This window comes from Hyperolius riggenbachi, chromosome 10 (genome assembly GCF_040937935.1).
Source record: "Hyperolius riggenbachi isolate aHypRig1 chromosome 10, aHypRig1.pri, whole genome shotgun sequence".
Classification (NCBI taxonomy): domain Eukaryota; kingdom Metazoa; phylum Chordata; class Amphibia; order Anura; family Hyperoliidae; genus Hyperolius; species Hyperolius riggenbachi.
Genome location: NC_090655.1, coordinates 285,487,972 through 285,501,710, shown reverse-complemented (window position 1 = coordinate 285,501,710; position 13,739 = coordinate 285,487,972). Strand labels below are relative to the sequence as shown.

The 13,739-nt window shown below is 48.6% G+C and overlaps 1 pseudogene; it reads left to right on the top strand.

The window, feature by feature from the left end:
• The first annotated feature begins 1,073 nt into the window (after positions 1-1,073).
• LOC137537267 (zinc finger protein 850-like) overlaps positions 1,074-13,739 on the top strand; it is a 57,677-nt pseudogene continuing 45,011 nt past the window's right edge.

Sequence of the window (13,739 nt, the reverse complement as noted above, 5' to 3'; positions counted from 1 at the left end):
CTACAGGTGACAAAGTCTACAATTATTTAACCCTCTCACCTGAATTATATAAGAGAGAACAGAGGCGCCAAAAGGATAAAAGGGGTTTTAAAGGAGCTTAAAAGCCAAAACTTGGTAATTAGTGGACTTACCTCCTCCAAGCAGACACAACACGACTGTACATTCAGTCTATTTATTAACGAACTCCAGATAAAACAAAGCAACGCGTTTTACGGGTCAGCGCCCGCTTCCTCAGGCAATAGAAAAAGGAGTTACAGCATCTAGCAAAACAAACGACACTCAGCGCCTTTAAAACCCCTTTTATCCTTTTGCTGCCTCTGTTCTCTCCTATATAATATTGTATCCACCCTTGGTGGAGGGTTGCGACCCTTTTCTACTATCTACAGAGAGCGACTTCTTATTCCTGAGTGGGGTCAGGATAATCTCCCCACCTGCCTTTACAGTGGTTGCCTATTGGTGACCCATGTTTGTGAGTATAACAACTATTACTCTTTGTCATTACCCCCTTTGTCAATACATACTACACTATTGGGGCTCTTGGTGTTCCTCTGTTTACCTCTCACCTGAATGTTGCTGAACTTATGCAATGCCTGCTGGATGTGGTACTGCAGACTCTGGTGTATATCATTACACTGATTGGCTGACGGGCTGTTTATGGACCATATAAAATGGCAGATTGCTGGCTGGGAGTGAGCATTGGCTTCTCGTGTGTATCAATTTGGAATTGTCAGCAGCTCACTGACCATCTCTGGCACAAGGAAAAGCGCGTGCCCCTTCCATCTATTGCTTAGAGCGTTTTATTGGCAGTGAATTAGTTCCAATACTGTACATACCTTACATCATGGTCATCATGTCGTACAGACCGGTGTGGCAGTCGTGGTGGATGGCAGGTAGTAACAGGGGATGAGCGACGGCCGTTTCGTGTCAAACTGACACTTGGTCACGCTGCATTCCACCGTGGAACACAGCGTGACCAAGTGCCAGTTTGACACGAAACGGCCGTCGCTCATCCCCTGTTACTACCCGCCATCCACCTCCTCCACCACGACTGCCACACCGGTCTGTACGACATGATGACCATGATGTAAGGTATTCACAGTATTGGAAATAATTCACTGCCAATAAAACGCTCTAAGCAATAGACGGAAGGGGCACACGCTTTTCCTGGTGCCAGAGATTGGATTTGTTTCTTCTTTCACTACAGTGGAGCACACGTCTTAAGAGAACGGCAGTAAGAACACAGAAACAGTGGTGAGAGTATTCCTTTATTTACTTCCTCATGCAGATACGTGGAATGCTTAGAGAGTGCCGCACACTTGCTTTAGTTATGTACACACAGCTCACTGACCCTCCCTAATGATAATTGCTCCTCCCCTCAGAATTCTTTTACAGGAAGTGATGATGTTTCTCTATTTGCAGCGCGGAGTCCCGGCATCAGGAACCTCTCAGAGACTCGTCTCTCTGTATCCACAGACTGTACAACGGATGATGATGTCACTAGACAAGAGTCTCCTGCAGATATCCTGGTGACCCCAAATATCCCCCCAGACTCCCCTCACCTGTCTAACCCCGAGGGGCCTTCTACCCAGCACAGCTCTCCCCCTGCTGGGGGGTCTTATTCCTGTTCCACGTGTGGGAAATGTTTTGTACGGAAATCACAGTTTGTCATACATGAGAGATCTCACACTGGAAAGAAGCCCTATTCATGTGCTGAGTGTGGGAAATGTTTTGTACGGAAATCACATCTTATCACTCATGAGAGATCTCACACTGGTGAGAAGCCCTATTCATGTGCTGAGTGTGGGAAATGGTTTGTGAGTAAATCATACCTCGTCCAACATGAGAAAATTCACACTGGGGAGAAGCCCTATTCATGTGCTGAGTGTGGGAAATGTTTTGTGTATAAATGGGTTCTTGTCAAACATGAGAGATATCACACTGGTGAGAAGCTCTATTCGTGTGCTGAGTGTGGGAAATGTTTTACAGATAAATCAAAGCTTGTCATACATGAGAGAACTCACACTGGTGAGAAGCCTTATGCTTGTGTTGAGTGTGGGAAATGTTTTGCACGGAAAACAGAGCTTTTTAGTCATGAGCGTTATCACACTGGTGAGCAGCGATATTCATGTGCTGAGTGTGGTAAATGTTTTGGATATAAATCGGAGCTTGTTAAACATCAGAAATCTCACACTGGTGAGAAGCCCTATTCATGTGCCGAGTGTGGGAAATGTTTTGCACATAAAGCACATCTTGTCATACATGAAAGATCTCACACTGGTGAGAAGCCCTATTCATGTGCTGAGTGTGGGAAATGTTTTGCACATAAAGCATATCTTGTCGTACATGACAGATCTCACACTGGTGTGAAGCCCTATTCTTGTGCTGTGTGTGGAAGATGTTTTGCAAATAAATCTCATCTAATCAGACATGAGAGATCTCACACTGGTGAGAAGCCCTATTCATGTGCTGAGTGTGGGAAATTTTTTGTACGGAAATCAGATCTTTTCACACATGAGAGATCTCACACTGGTGAGAAGCCCTATTCATGTGCTGAGTGTGGGAAATGTTTTTCACAGAAATCAAGTTTTGCTAGACATAAGAGATCTCACACTGGGGAGAAGCCCTAATCATGTGCTGAGCGTGGGAAATGTTTTGGGTGTAAAACACTGCTTGTCAGACGTTTGTTGCTGCTCGGTGTATTATTATGTAAAGCGTTAAAGTCCCTGAACTGAGGTGACCTGATGACATAAACATAGGTACTCAGTATTAAGCCTATTAAGTATTAATTATTAAGGTTTTAAGCCTAGTTTGAACATCACTGTGTTCACTTTTTTATTTTCCATTGCAAGGGTTAAAGTGGACCCAAACTAAAAATACAAGATTTCAGAAATAAAATATATTTTCTAACTTATAAAAATAAATAGCAGCCTTTTTTCAGCTGCAGGATGACAAATATAAAATATATTACATTTATTGGAGGAACCCCTTTCTTCCTTTCATATTGCCGGGACAGAATCCGTCAGACTGGTGGAGAAGATAAAAAACAAAACACAGGCTGCTACTGATGATGTCACAGGGGAGGTGATCTCAGCTTGTGTAAGATTTCACATAGACGACGCCCCTGTGAGGGAGGGTAGCTGATGACAAACACACCCATGATCTAAAACCTCCTACTAAGCTCAGAAGTAATGGCTGCCACCTGTATAACCCTAGTTATGAAAAGAGAAGGGTGAAAAGCATGCACTGAAATGCTCATAGGCCTGAAGGAGTGTTTATTTATCTTTGTATGTGTCAGAGTGGTGCAACTACATATTTTGAATTAAAAAACTGTTTGGTTTGGGTCCGCTTTAATAAACCAGGTGCTTTATCTGTGCAAACAAAGCAGGATCTGCTGTCACATGCAGCCGCGGCTCTCCTGAAGAGTAAATAAAAGCCAAAACACTTTTATGTGGCTGAACAACCACTCCTGATAACAAGAAAGTGCTTTAACCACTTGGCATCCAGACCTTGGTTTTCCCTTATGGACTTGAGCAGTCTTGACGTTTTAGCTATGTCCCTATTTAATCACCTATAACTTTATCCTTACTCACGACACCTACATGATCTATATATCGTTTTTTTCAAGACAAACTAGACTTTCATTGGCAGGTCTTTTGTCCCAAGAAAAACGTTGTTTTCTATGCATTTAAAAAAAGGAGATGATGAAGAAAAAAAATGCATTATTTCTCAGTTTTTATCAATACCAGTTTAAGAGTAACAAGTGCCACAGTAGATAAAAACTGTGCCGCCAGTTTTATGTTCCCCAGTTAAGATGGCCAGATGTGTCCCCAATATCAGCCGGCCCAGTATAGCCAGATGTGTCCCCAATATCAGCCTCCCCAGTATAGCCAGATGTGTCCCCAATATCAGCCGGCCCAGTATAGCCAGATGTGTCCCCAATATCAGCCTCCCCAGTATAGCCAGATGTGTCCCCAATATCAGCCGGCCCAGTATAGCCAGATGTGTCCCCAATATCAGCCTCCCCAGTATAGCCAGATGTGTCCCCAATATCAGCCGGCCCAGTATAGCCAGATGTGTCCCCAATATCAGCCTCCCCAGTATAGCCAGATGTGTCCCCAATATCAGCCGGCCCAGTATAGCCAGATGTGTCCCCAATATCAGCCGGCCCAGTATAGCCAGATGTGTCCCCAATATCAGCCTCCCCAGTATAGCCAGATGTGTCCCCAATATCAGCCGGCCCAGTATAGCCAGATGTGTCCCCAATATCAGCCTCCCCAGTATAGCCAGATGTGTCCCCAATATCAGCTTCCCCAGTATAGCCAGATGTGTCCCCAATATCAGCCGGCCCAGTATAGCCAGATGTGTCCCCAATATCAGCTTCCCCAGTATAGCCAGATGTGTCCCCAATATCAGCTTCCCCAGTATAGCCAGATGTGTCCCCAATATCAGCCGGCCCAGTATAGCCAGATGTGTCCCCAATATCAGCCTCCCCAGTATAGCCAGATGTGTCCCCAATATCAGCCTCCCCAGTATAGCCAGATGTGTCCCCAATATCAGCCGGCCCAGTATAGCCAGATGTGTCCCCAATATCAGCCTCCCCAGTATAGCCAGATGTGTCCCCAATATCAGCTTCCCCAGTATAGCCAGATGTGTCCCCAATATCAGCCGGCCCAGTATAGCCAGATGTGTCCCCAATATCAGCCTCCCCAGTATAGCCAGATGTGTCCCCAATATCAGCTTCCCCAGTATAGCCAGATGTGTCCCCAATATCAGCCGGCCCAGTATAGCCAGATGTGTCCCCAATATCAGCCTCCCCAGTATAGCCAGATGTGTCCCCAATATCAGCCGGCCCAGTATAGCCAGATGTGTCCCCAATATCAGCCTCCCCAGTATAGCCAGATGTGTCCCCAATATCAGCCTCCCCAGTATAGCCAGATGTGTCCCCAATATCAGCCGGCCCAGTATAGCCAGATGTGTCCCCAATATCAGCCTCCCCAGTATAGCCAGATGTGTCCCCAATATCAGCCGGCCCAGTATAGCCAGATGTGTCCCCAATATCAGCCTCCCCAGTATAGCCAGATGTGTCCCCAATATCAGCCGGCCCAGTATAGCCAGATGTGTCCCCAATATCAGCCTCCCCAGTATAGCCAGATGTGTCCCCAATATCAGCCGGCCCAGTATAGCCAGATGTGTCCCCAATATCAGCTTCCCCAGTATAGCCAGATGTGTCCCCAATATCAGCCTCCCCAGTATAGCCAGATGTGTCCCCAATATCAGCCTCCCCAGTATAGCCAGATGTGTCCCCAATATCAGCCTCCCCAGTATAGCCAGATGTGTCCCCAATATCAGCCTCCCCAGTATAGCCAGATGTGTCCCCAATATCAGCCTCCCCAGTATAGCCAGATGTGTCCCCAGTATCAGCCGGCCCAGTATAGCCAGATGTGTCCCCAATATCAGCCTCCCCAGTATAGCCAGATGTGTCCCCAATATCAGCCGGCCCAGTATAGCCAGATGTGTCCCCAATATCAGCCTCCCCAGTATAGCCAGATGTGTCCCCAATATCAGCCGGCCCAGTATAGCCAGATGTGTCCCCAATATCAGCCGGCCCAGTATAGCCAGATGTGTCCCCAATATCAGCCTCCCCAGTATAGCCAGATGTGTCCCCAATATCAGCCGGCCCAGTATAGCCAGATGTGTCCCCAATATCAGCCTCCCCAGTATAGCCAGATGTGTCCCCAATATCAGCCGGCCCAGTATAGCCAGATGTGTCCCCAATATCAGCCTCCCCAGTATAGCCAGATGTGTCCCCAATATCAGCCGGCCCAGTATAGCCAGATGTGTCCCCAATATCAGCCGGCCCAGTATAGCCAGATGTGTCCCCAATATCAGCCTCCCCAGTATAGCCAGATGTGTCCCCAATATCAGCCGGCCCAGTATAGCCAGATGTGTCCCCAATATCAGCCTCCCCAGTATAGCCAGATGTGTCCCCAATATCAGCTTCCCCAGTATAGCCAGATGTGTCCCCAATATCAGCCGGCCCAGTATAGCCAGATGTGTCCCCAATATCAGCTTCCCCAGTATAGCCAGATGTGTCCCCAATATCAGCTTCCCCAGTATAGCCAGATGTGTCCCCAATATCAGCCGGCCCAGTATAGCCAGATGTGTCCCCAATATCAGCCTCCCCAGTATAGCCAGATGTGTCCCCAATATCAGCCTCCCCAGTATAGCCAGATGTGTCCCCAATATCAGCCGGCCCAGTATAGCCAGATGTGTCCCCAATATCAGCCTCCCCAGTATAGCCAGATGTGTCCCCAATATCAGCTTCCCCAGTATAGCCAGATGTGTCCCCAATATCAGCCGGCCCAGTATAGCCAGATGTGTCCCCAATATCAGCCTCCCCAGTATAGCCAGATGTGTCCCCAATATCAGCTTCCCCAGTATAGCCAGATGTGTCCCCAATATCAGCCGGCCCAGTATAGCCAGATGTGTCCCCAATATCAGCCTCCCCAGTATAGCCAGATGTGTCCCCAATATCAGCCGGCCCAGTATAGCCAGATGTGTCCCCAATATCAGCCTCCCCAGTATAGCCAGATGTGTCCCCAATATCAGCCTCCCCAGTATAGCCAGATGTGTCCCCAATATCAGCCGGCCCAGTATAGCCAGATGTGTCCCCAATATCAGCCTCCCCAGTATAGCCAGATGTGTCCCCAATATCAGCCGGCCCAGTATAGCCAGATGTGTCCCCAATATCAGCCTCCCCAGTATAGCCAGATGTGTCCCCAATATCAGCCGGCCCAGTATAGCCAGATGTGTCCCCAATATCAGCCTCCCCAGTATAGCCAGATGTGTCCCCAATATCAGCCGGCCCAGTATAGCCAGATGTGTCCCCAATATCAGCTTCCCCAGTATAGCCAGATGTGTCCCCAATATCAGCCTCCCCAGTATAGCCAGATGTGTCCCCAATATCAGCCTCCCCAGTATAGCCAGATGTGTCCCCAATATCAGCCTCCCCAGTATAGCCAGATGTGTCCCCAATATCAGCCTCCCCAGTATAGCCAGATGTGTCCCCAATATCAGCCTCCCCAGTATAGCCAGATGTGTCCCCAGTATCAGCCGGCCCAGTATAGCCAGATGTGTCCCCAATATCAGCCTCCCCAGTATAGCCAGATGTGTCCCCAATATCAGCTTCCCCAGTATAGCCAGATGTGTCCCCAATATCAGCCGGCCCAGTATAGCCAGATGTGTCCCCAATATCAGCCTCCCCAGTATAGCCAGATGTGTCCCCAATATCAGCCTCCCCAGTATAGCCAGATGTGTCCCCAATATCAGCCTCCCCAGTATAGCCAGATGTTTCCCCAATATCAGCCTCCCCAGTATAGCCAGATGTGTCCCCAATATCAGCCTCCCCAGTATAGCCAGATGTGTCCCCAATATCAGCCGGCCCAGTATAGCCAGATGTGTCCCCAATATCAGCCTCCCCAGTATAGCCAGATGTGTCCCCAATATCAGCTTCCCCAGTATAGCCAGATGTGTCCCCAATATCAGCCTCCCCAGTATAGCCAGATGTGTCCCCAATATCAGCCGGCCCAGTATAGCTAGATGTGTCCCCAATATCAGCCGGCCCAGTATAGCCAGATGTGTCCTGAATATCAGCCTCCCCAGTATAGCCAGATGTGTCCCCAATATCAGCCTCCCCAGTAAAGCCAGATGTGTCCCCAATATCAGCCTCCCCAGTATAGCCAGATGTGTCCCCAATATCAGCCTCCCCAGTATAGCCAGATGTGTCCCCAATATCAGCCGGCCCAGTATAGCCAGATGTGTCCCCAATATCAGCCGGCCCAGTATAGCCAGATGTGTCCCCAATATCAGCCTCCCCAGTATAGCCAGATGTGTCCCCAATATCAGCCTCCCCAGTATAGCCAGATGTGTCCCCAATATCAGCTTCCCCAGTATAGCCAGATGTGTCCCCAATATCAGCCTCCCCAGTATAGCCAGATGTGTCCCCAATATCAGCCTCCCCAGTATAGCCAGATGTGTCCCCAATATCAGCCGGCCCAGTATAGCCAGATGTGTCCCCAATATCAGCCTCCCCAGTATAGCCAGATGTGTCCCCAATATCAGCCTCCCCAGTATAGCCAGATGTGTCCCCAATATCAGCCGGCCCAGTATAGCCAGATGTGTCCCCAATATCAGCCTCCCCAGTATAGCCAGATGTGTCCCCAATATCAGCTTCCCCAGTATAGCCAGATGTGTCCCCAATATCAGCCTCCCCAGTATAGCCAGATGTGTCCCCAATATCAGCCGGCCCAGTATAGCCAGATGTGTCCTGAATATCAGCCTCTCCAGTATAGCCAGATGTGTTCCCAATATCAGCCTCCCCAGTATAGCCAGATGTGTCCTGAATATCAGCCTCCCCAGTATAGCCAGATGTGTCCCCAATATCAGCCTCCCCAGTATAGCCAGATGTGTCCCCAATATCAGCCTCCCCAGTATAGCCAGATGTGTCCCCAATATCAGCCTCCCCAGTATAGCCAGATGTGTCCCCAATATCAGCCTCCCCAGTATAGCCAGATGTGTCCCCAATATCAGCCGGCCCAGTATAGCCAGATGAGTCCCCAATATCAGCCTCCCCAGTATAGCCAGATGTGTCCCCAATATCAGCCTCCCCAGTATAGCCAGATGTGTCCCCAATATCAGCCTCCCCAGTATAGCCAGATGTGTCCCCAATATCAGCCTCCCCAGTATAGCCAGATGTGTCCCCAATATCAGCCTCCCCAGTATAGCCAGATGTGTCCTCAATATCAGCCTCCCCAGTAAAGCCAGATGTGTCCCCAATATCAGCCTCCCCAGTATAGCCAAATGTGTCCCCAATATCAGCCTCCCCAGTATAGCCAGATGTGTCCCCAATATCAGCCTCCCCAGTATAGCCAGATGTGTCCCCAATATCAGCCTCCCCAGTATAGCCAGATGTGTCCCCAGTATCAGCCGGCCCAGTATAGCCAGATGTGTCCCCAATATCAGCCTCCCCAGTATAGCCAGATGTGTCCCCAATATCAGCTTCCCCAGTATAGCCAGATGTGTCCCCAATATCAGCCGGCCCAGTATAGCCAGATGTGTCCCCAATATCAGCCTCCCCAGTATAGCCAGATGTGTCCCCAATATCAGCCTCCCCAGTATAGCCAGATGTGTCCCCAATATCAGCCGGCCCAGTATAGCCAGATGTGTCCCCAATATCAGCCTCCCCAGTATAGCCAGATGTGTCCCCAATATCAGCTTCCCCAGTATAGCCAGATGTGTCCCCAATATCAGCCTCCCCAGTATAGCCAGATGTGTCCCCAATATCAGCTTCCCCAGTATAGCCAGATGTGTCCCCAATATCAGCCTCCCCAGTAAAGCCAAATGTGTCCCCAATATCAGCTTTCCCAGTATAGCCAGATGTGTCCCCAATATCAGCCGGCCCAGTATAGCCAGATGTGTCCCCAATATCAGCCTCCCCAGTATAGCCAGATGTGTCCCCAATATCAGCCTCCCCAGTATAGCCAGATGTGTCCCCAATATCAGCCGGCCCAGTATAGCCAGATGTGTCCCCAATATCAGCCTCCCCAGTATAGCCAGATGTGTCCCCAATATCCGCTTCCCCAGTATAGCCAGATGTGTCCCCAATACCAGCTTCTCCAGTATAGCCAGATGTGTCCCCAATATCAGCCTCCCCAGTATAGCCAGATGTGTCCCCAATATTACCCCCTTCCTAGTATGGCCAGATGTGTCCCCAATATCAGCTTCCCCAGTATAGCCACATGTGTCCCCAATATCAGCTTCCCCAGTATAGCCACATGTGTCCCCAATATTAGCCCCCCCCCCCCTCCCCAGTATGGCTAGATGTGTCCCCTGTACTTGCCACCCCCAGGTATAGACAGATGTGTCTTCTGGATTAGTGCCCCTCATTAATGCCAAATGTGTCCCCAGAATAATCGTTCCCCATTATAGCCGGATGTCCCCCGAGTATTACTACTGCCCCCCCTCCCCCAGGGTAACCAGATGTGCCCGCATTATCAGATCCCCCCCCCCCCTTCTACCCAGGTGTTCCTTGGTGTGATTTAACCCCCTTCTTCCCCCCTTTCCGATTGCCTCAGCCCCCCATTTTGGTTGCTAGATGTGCCCCCCACCCAGACAGCCCCCTTTGTGCATGCATTTGATAAAGTCGCAAGCTAATTTAGGCATGAAGATAAATGTAAATAACAATTTAATTGCAGTATTACATTATATATTATAGGTAAATTTACCGATAATGTTGAACCTAATTATAACATAACCTCTCCCTACTCTCACACAGAACCATGCCCTGGGGGTGCCTAACCCTAAGACCCCCTAGTGGTGCCTAACCTTAACACCCCCTGATGGTGCCTAACCCTAAGACCCCCTAGTGGTGCCTAACCTTAACACCCCCTGATCCCCACTAACAGTAATACAATACATTTCAGTTTAATTGCAGCCACCCGCTAAATAGTGTAACAGCTTTCTATAGGGGCAGCACGGTGGCGAATCCCGGCCAGGTCAACATCTACAAGGAGTTTGTATGTTCTCCCCGTGTCTGCGTGGGTTTCCTCCGGGCACTCTGGTTTCCTCCCACATCCCAAAAACATACAGATAAGTTAATTGGCCCTAGACTATAATAAACACACCACATAATACATACATAGACATACGACTATGGTAGGGACTAGATTGTGAGCTCTTCCGAGGGACAGTTAGTGTTACAAGACTATATTCTCTGTACAGCACTGCATAAGATGTCAGCGCTATATAAATACTAAATAATAATAATATATCGCTAAATAACAATTGTGCCCATTTTTGGCCGCAACTTTTTCAACTGCGCCTCCCTCCGTGGCCAGATCGATAGAAAAAAAAAAAAGGCACAAGCAGCCTGTCTTACCTCGCCTGGTTCCTGCGACCTTTCTGCAGTCTGAGCCTCCGTTCCCCCGCTCTGTAGTCAGCCACAGAGGGGGGGAGATGAAGGATTACTGAATTTGGATACTGCAGCAATTGTTCATCCGGCGGGGGGACTAATTGGTTTAAAGGGACGCTATCAATTAACATGTGTTTTTTAAACTGAGTTTGAGAGAGTTCCTGAAGTGCTGGTAAAGAACTGTAAAGGTGGCCATACACTGGTCGATGTGCCATTAGATCGACCAGCTGACAGATCCCTATTTGATCGAATCTGATCAGAGAGGGATCGTATGGCTGCCTTTACTGCAAACAGATTGTGAATCGATTTCAGCCTGAAACCGATTCACCATCTGCTGAGCTGCTCCTGCCGCCTGTCCCCCCCCCCCCCCCCCCCCGTATACATTACCTGATGCTGGCTCCCGGGCATCTTCTCCGCATTGCACGGCTCTGTTCCGGCTCCATTACGGCGCTTCCTGTGTTACTCTGTGACCAGGAAGTTCAAATAGAGCGCCCTCTATTTGAACTTCCTGGTCACTGCAGTGACACAGGAAGCGCCGGGATGGATGGAGCCGGAACAGAGCCGTGCAGCACGGAGAAGACGCCCGGGAGCCAGCCTCAGGTAATGTATACTTGATCGGATCGGCCGCCGCTAGCGACGCGCACTTTACCCACGGGCGATCGAGGGTAATTTCCCACACGGCGCGATCGACGGACCGATCCGATTTCGGGAGGAAATCGGATCGGCGGCTGCATTTACCGCGAACGATTGGAAGCAGATTCGATCCCAGGATCGAATCTGCTGTCGAAACGGCCGCGAATCGAGCCAGTGTATGGCCTTCTTTACTGTAACAAATTCCTTTCACTCTAAAGGTGGCCATACACTGGTCGATTTGCTATCAGATCGACCAACCAACAGATAGATCCCTCTCTGATCGAATCTGATCAGAGAGGGATTGTATGGCTGCCTTTACTGCAAACAGATAGTGAATCAATTTCAGCATGAAACCGATCACAGTCTGTGGAGCTGCAGCTGCACTCGCGACCTGCCGGTGATCAAGCGAAACCTTCCGCATAGACGGATCAACGGGAACAATCGATTTCGGATGGAAATCAATCTTTCGGTCAGCGTTTGCGCAACGATTTCACAGCAGATCCGATCACAGTGATTGAATCTGCTGTATATCGGTGGGAAAATCTGTAAGTGTATGGGCCCCTTAAATTGACGGCAGTCTGCTCATTTCTGACGGGAGAGTGAACAATGAGGGGAAGGGGGGGGGGGGTAACCTCACAGTATATCAGTTAACTCTGTGTGTAACTCTGTGTGTGTGTGTGTGAGAGAGAGAGCTTTCAGAAGCTGCCTGTGTTTCTGAGCGGTCTGCAGGAGAGCAGAGGAAATGTAACTTGTTTTAAACATTTGTAATTGTCTGTGACTCCACAGCTTTTCATACTTTTTTTTTTTTTTTTGCTTTCAGGGAAAAATACTCTGTAGTTTGATATGCAAAAAACAACACTGTCTGTGCATTGAAGCAGACGCCCCTTCTGCAAATGATTTGTCCCAATAGAGCTAAATCCTACACACAATGAATTACAGCTTTTGCCTCTGATATTTAACGTGAAAAGTAGGAAAATGTTTACACAGCTACTCGACATTATTTGTACATTGTCATTTAACAACACATGGCTATTGATAGTATTCCTTTAACAAGTTGCCAACCGTTCCACACCAATTGGCATGAAGTCCTGGGGCGGAGTTTTGCAGGCGATAGCGCGCCAATGCGATCGCTGCTAGGAGACTGTTAGACGGCAAAACCGCCATCTATTTACACTGTACAGCGCTGCACTGAGGACAGTCTCCCTGGGAGGTATGGAAGCGAGGCTAATGCCTATGACAGACGATCGCTGTGATTGGCTGGGTAGGAATGAGAGGGAGAGATAGAAAAATAATTAAGAAAATTTACTTAAAAACAAATGACAAATAAGAAACTACAAAAAAAAAACCATGCTGGCAAGGATCGGAGCCCACCAACAGAAAGCTTTGTTGGTGGGCAGAAAAGGGGGTGGGGAAATCACTTCTGTGCTAAGTTGTACGGCCCTGCAGCGAGGCCTTAAAGCTGCAGTGGCCTAAATAAAATAAAAAATAGCCTGGTCACTAGGGGGGTGTAAGCCTACAGTCCTGAAGGGGTTAAAAGGAACATGTTCCCTTTCATCAACTAAGTGTCGGGGAGTGTGCCAGATCCTGCACAACTGTGACAATCAGCAGAATTGTATATCTTTGTCTCTTTCATGAAGTCACAGAGGTCGTAGATATACTGTATGTACTATATGTAGTGGTGGGAGAAGTGGTTAAAGATAATTATTTGTTTTTGTTGGGAGATGAAATAAAGCACAAATAAAGTAGATATACCTCCGTGCCTACAGGTGTTTGGGCTGGAGGTGAGATACAGGAATTCTGGGGTGGAGAGGGGGACAGGTTATTGTTATATGTGTTACAATCACTGCTATAGACACCCCAATGCCTCAGTGCTGCACCCCAAATGTAAATTAGGAGATGATTGGATACAGGTGTTTGGGCTGGTGGTGAGATACAGGAATTCTGGGGTGGAGAGGGGGACAGGTTATTGTTATATGTGTTACAATCACTGCTATAGACACCCCAATGCCTCAGTGCTGCACCCCAAATGTAAATTAGCAGATGATTGGATACAGGTGTTTGGGCTGGAGGTATGATACAGGAATTCTGGGGTGGAGAGGGGGACAGGTTATTGTTATATGTGTTACAGTCACTGCTA